The sequence below is a fragment of the Garra rufa genome, chromosome 20 (assembly GCF_049309525.1).
Source record: "Garra rufa chromosome 20, GarRuf1.0, whole genome shotgun sequence".
NCBI lineage: Eukaryota > Metazoa > Chordata > Actinopteri > Cypriniformes > Cyprinidae > Garra > Garra rufa.
In genome coordinates, this window is record NC_133380.1 from 40,374,607 (window position 1) to 40,380,260 (window position 5,654).

A 5,654-nucleotide genomic window follows, 5' to 3' on the forward strand; every position below is an offset into this window, starting at 1 on the left:
CCTGAGTGACGTCACCTAGAAGGGAGACATGATTCGCTACTGGGCATGCGCACATCAATCTAACGTTATTTTTTTATCACACTGTACAACAATAATACTGTTTTTTTATTATAGTAAGGGCTAAGTTTAGGGTTGGGTAGGTGTAGACGTTAAAAAAACACAATCTAAAAGCTAGAACAATTAATTTCATTGTTAGTTTCCGGTTGTAGATGTATCCCTTCTAGCCACAACCCGGACAATAAGCCAACCTTTCGCAAGTTTTTTTTATTTTTATTTTTTTTTATTAAACATCAGAGTACAGTCCTGGCCAAAAGTTTTGAGAATTACATAAATATTGGAAATTGGAAAAGTTGCTGCTTAAGTTTTTATAATAGCAATTTGCATATACTCCAGAATGTTATGAAGAGTGATCAGATGAATTGCATAGTCCTTCTTTGCCATGAAAATGAACTTAATCCCGAAAAAAAACTTTCCACTGCATTGTTAAGAAGGCTCCAAGAAAGTCCAGTAAGCGCCAGGATGGTCTCCTAAAGGGGATTGAGCTGCGGGATCGGAGTGCCACCAGTGCAGAGCTTGCTCAGGAATGGCAGCAGGCAGGTGTGAGCGCATCTGAACACACAGACTTTTGGAAGATGGCCTGGTGTCAAGAAGGGCAGCAAAGAAGCCAATTTTCTAAAAAAAAAAAAAAAAACATCAGGGACAGATTGATCTTCTGCAAAAAGTATAGCGAATGGACTGCTGAGGACTGGGGCAAAGTCATATACTCTGATGAAGCCTCTTTCCGATTGTTTGGGGCATCTGGAAAAAGGCTTGTCCGGAGAAGAAAAGGTGAGCGCTACCATCAGTCCTGTGTCATGCCAACAGTAAAGCATCCTGAGACCATTCATGTGTGGGGTTGCTTCTCATCCAAGGGAGTTGGCTCACTCACAATTTTGCCCAAAAACACAGCCATGAATAAAGAATGGTACCAAAACACCCTCCAACAGCAACTTCTTCCAACAATCCAACAACAGTTTGGTGAAGAACAATGCATGTTCCAGCACGATGGAGCACCGTGCCATAAGGCAAAAGTGATAACTAAGTGGCTCAGGGACCAAAACGTTGACATTTTGGGTCCATGGCCTGGAAACTCCCCAGATCTTAACCCCATTGAGAACTTGTGGTCAATCCTCAAGAGGCGGGCGGACAAACAAAAACCCACTAATTCTGACAAACTCCAAGAAGTGATTATGAAAGAATGGGTTGCTATCAGTCAGGATTTGGCCCAGAAGTTGATTGAGAGCATGCCCAGTCGAATTGCAGAGGTCCTGAAAAAGAAGGGCCAACGCTGCAAATACTGACTCTTTGCATAAATGTCATGTAATTGTTGATAAAAGCCTTTGAAACGTATGAAGTGCTTGTAATTATATTTCAGTACATCACAGAAACAACTGAAACAAAGATCTAAAAGCAGTTGAGCAGCAAACTTTGTGAAAACTAATATTTGTGTCTTTCTCAAAACTTTTGGCCGCGACTGTACAAGTACATCAAGTACAATTTTTTGTGTACAAAACAGTAACAATCACGCCAGGGGAGAAGACAACTAAAAAAATAAAAGGAGAAAATAAAAATACATAAATCATAAAAATGCATTGTAAAGCAAAAACATTGTATGTGACCTAACAGCTTTCTTATTCGTAGAGCAGGAAATGGAGGAGATGTATTGTTTCACATTAACAGAAAGTTCTATAAAGGTAGGTTTCTTATTCTGGAATTTTGATTTATGAATGTAAAACTTGGTCAAAATAATAATTAGATTAATTAGATAAAACTCAGAGGTAAAGTTCATGTCATGGGTAACAAAACCAAACATTGGTACATTTTCCCATTTCAGCATAAAGTCAGGATAAATATGGTCGGCAATATATTTACTTAGTTTACTCCAAAGCAGCCTAGTATGAGGACACATCCAAAATAAGTGCACAAGTGTTTCTCTTTGATCTCCACAAAAGGAGCAATTAACATCAATATCTTTTTTAAGCTTCTGTAGGTAATGGTTAGTTGGGTAAAACCAACTGTATGAAGCATCTTAAATGAAATTTCTTTAACTTTATTAGTTAAAAAAAAAAAAACTTATGCGGCAGCAGCCATACTTTATTCCAACACATATCACCAACAAAGTTAGACCAATATGGCACTGATGATGATACAGTGATAATTTCTTGCTGGAAAAATCGGCGAATGTTTTTATTTACACTTTTACTCTGAACTGAAAAACAGCTTTTACCAATATGTGTTTCCAAAACATTCCCTAATACAGGGGGATTGTCATTTCCCATAACGCCTCTAAATAACGATATTACACCTGTAGGGATGGCATCAAAGACAACTGAAAAATCCTTTGGGGTGACAGGGATGCCAAATGTAGTGAGGAATTCACAGTAAGAATAAAGTCGACCATCCTGATTAAACAACTGGCTAACCAAAACAATATTGCTTTCAAACCATTGTTTAAAAAAAAATGATTTGTTTTTAAACAAAATATGCTTATTGTTCCATATGTAGAATCTATGAGGGCTAAAATTGTGTTTGTAAATCATCGACCATGCCAGAACCTTTCCCAAGAGGTCCTCGCTGCAGGCTGTAGCGCGATGTAGATCAGGTCCAATACGTACTGGAAGTTTTTTATTTATTTTTATTTTTTTTATTGCCAAGGTACAAAGCACAGAAGTACAAAAATGACAGAATTATGCATGTATATAATAAAATTTATAAAATAAATAAATACAAAACAAAACCTTAAACAATATAAATTAAAAAGATGAAACAAATTAAGAATTTTGGATGATGAAATAGTTTGGATATATTGGATATACCTCTTTTTAAAAAAATAATAAATAAAGGATTTTGTTGAGTGAATTTGCAGCGGTGAATATGAAATATTGATAGTAGTAATAGTAGGTTAATGATAAAATATTCGTTAATTTGATCTTTTTTGATAATGGATGTAGTTAGGAGCGTGCGCGGTGGTTTGATTTGCCATCACATGCAGTAGCGATCTCTGAATATAATACGAATTTTGAATATAATACAATATTGTATTGTGATGATATTCTAACCTGTGTACTAGTAGTGATGAATATTAATAAGTAATAATTGATGAATAATAGTTTACACAAATGTGATGCTTAAGTTGTGATGTGATGCTCTCTACACACATGCAAAATGTTACAATTTTAAAGTTTTAAATTGCATAACTTTAGAGCTTTTTAATTTAAATTTAATGGATTAAAAGCATAATATCTTTGTCAAGTATTATTTTCAGTGAGTTTATACACAACATATTAAAATGAAGCCATTTTATTCAGGTCATATTTATTGTTGAGTGAAAACAATGCACACCTCTAGAACGTTCGTCAGCCAATCAGATTCAAGAATTCAACGGCCCTGTAGTATAAAATACAATAAGGTATGTAAAATACTTGAAATACCAGTACACATTCAAGGGAAATGGAAAAATAATAACAGCACCAATAATAATAAAAAAATCTTGTCAACAGTTCCTTCTTTAATTGCTATACTCATTTTTCTACAGTGATCTACATTGATCAGCAAATTGAAGCAGAACCCAGTGTCAGCAGGGCATACATATATGGGGAAAAAAACAACATTAAACATTAGATTTAATATACAAACTGATCATAGCTGTCAGATCAAGCTGTTTTCACTCCTTTGACTGTTTATATTGAAATATCAGCCAAACAAACCACCGCACATTACAACGTCCAGTACGTATTGGATCTGATCATACGTCATCGCGCTACAGGCTGCAGCGAGGAGAAAAAGTACACACATTAGCAAGCTTCTCATAAAACTTTCCAATTTTCACAGACAGGCATTGTTATCATGGATGATGATAAACAAACACAAGTTTTCCCCTCACAAGTGCTTAATTTGGAATAATATGTTACACACCAAATAAATCTCTTTTCTTAGTTAATTGGTTGGTTTAGAAAAAATGTTTGGTTGCTTTCACAACTGTTGAATTCTAATGGTCACGTGCTTACCCATGCAGAGTCCTTAAAAAAATGTCATTTCATATACCTGTAAAGGAGTATTTAATGGTAATTAATGCCATTCCCTCAGAACTCCTTCAGAACTTTATGCTGGTCCTTGACAAGCAACATGACCATCATAAACCAGCAAAGGACCATCATAAACCAGCTAAAACCAGCATCCCAGCACCAAAACATACCTAACCAGCATATGCTGTTTTTTCAGCAGGGCTTAGGAAATTATTGGTAAATGATATAGATGAAAATCCAAATGTTGATTTTTGTCTTAAATTGAAAGGTATAAATATAACTTTGTTAATATAACCTTAACATTGTGTATGTCTGCTATGTTTGTTCTTTCTGTACTGGAAGCTCCTAACACCAAGACAAATTCCCTGTGTGTGTGAACACACTTGGCAATAAAGCTCTTTCTGATTCTGATAAAAGAAAAAAAAAAAAAATGTAATAATAATAATCTTAGAAAGATTTGCCAAATTTGTAGCGTTCCTTTAGCCGTTGGAACGTAACCCGACGAGGTAGCGTGGCCGAGCGGTCTAAGGCGCTGGATTAAGGCTCCAGTCTCTTCGGGGGCGTGGGTTCGAATCCCACCGCTGCCAGAGCAGTCTTTTGAGCCTCGTTCAGACTGTCAGCCCAGATCCGATTTGTATTGAAATCCGATCATATTTAGGTAGTCTGAACAGCTACGAACTACATGAAATCCGATTTGGTCAAATCCGTTTCGAGCTACATTCGTATGTGGTTTGGAATCCTATTCAAATGGGATTTCTGCATTTTCACGTTTTCATGCCACATAAAGCGTAAACACGTCAGACGTTTTTGTGGAAAACATAACATAACGTCTTTGCAGAAACAAGCTTGTGTTGTTGCGAACTGCAAATCAAGCGGGGAAAAAAAAACAATATACAGCTAGTATACGCACCTCTTTGAGTTTTGAAACCAGCAGAGACGGCTATGGCGTTTAAATAGAGTCAAAAGTCGCGCGCAGGAAAACCACGAGCACGCGAATGAAGCAAGCGCGCAAAACAGACCCATGAGAGGAAAATAACAACGCGAGAGCGCATTTGTACACCGCGAGCGCGCAGAACAGTATTTAGGAAATGCTGCCTAGCGCGCACAACTGCACATGAGCGCTCGCTCGCTCCTCGAGTTGACTTTTGACACTTTGAGGGCGGGGCAATGACTTTGTCTTCCCACCTGTGATTGGTCATTTGTAAAACCCAAAGCGCCCTTTCCCGGCCTGCAACAAGAGACAGTGAGGATTGTTCTCATCCTTAACTATACTTACACTGATCTGCTTTTCTAAAAGATTGACAATTACATCATTTTGCACATTGATCATATAATGCATGGTATTAAAGCAGCAATGTTATCACCATTTCATATAAAAGTAGTAGGGTAAGTGTAAACCTACATTTAAGTCTAAATGTGTAAGTGTAAACCTATATGAGCTTTTCGGAGATATTGGCATAAGGTAACCAATAGGATAACATGTTTACCTCTCAATTAATATATACTGTAGTAATGGCTTGATGCATGCATTTTATAATCTAAAATTAAGATATTAAATGAATAATGTTAAAAGTCTCATGGGTAGACTTG

At 36.6% G+C, this 5,654-nt stretch overlaps 1 non-coding gene across 1 annotated transcript; it reads left to right on the top strand.

Annotated features, from left to right (window-relative positions):
• Positions 1–4,569: 4,569 nt before the first annotated feature.
• trnal-aag (transfer RNA leucine (anticodon AAG)) lies at positions 4,570–4,651 on the top strand. The gene has a single exon. It is a non-coding gene; the product is annotated as a tRNA-Leu (tRNA).
• Positions 4,652–5,654: the final 1,003 nt, after the last annotated feature.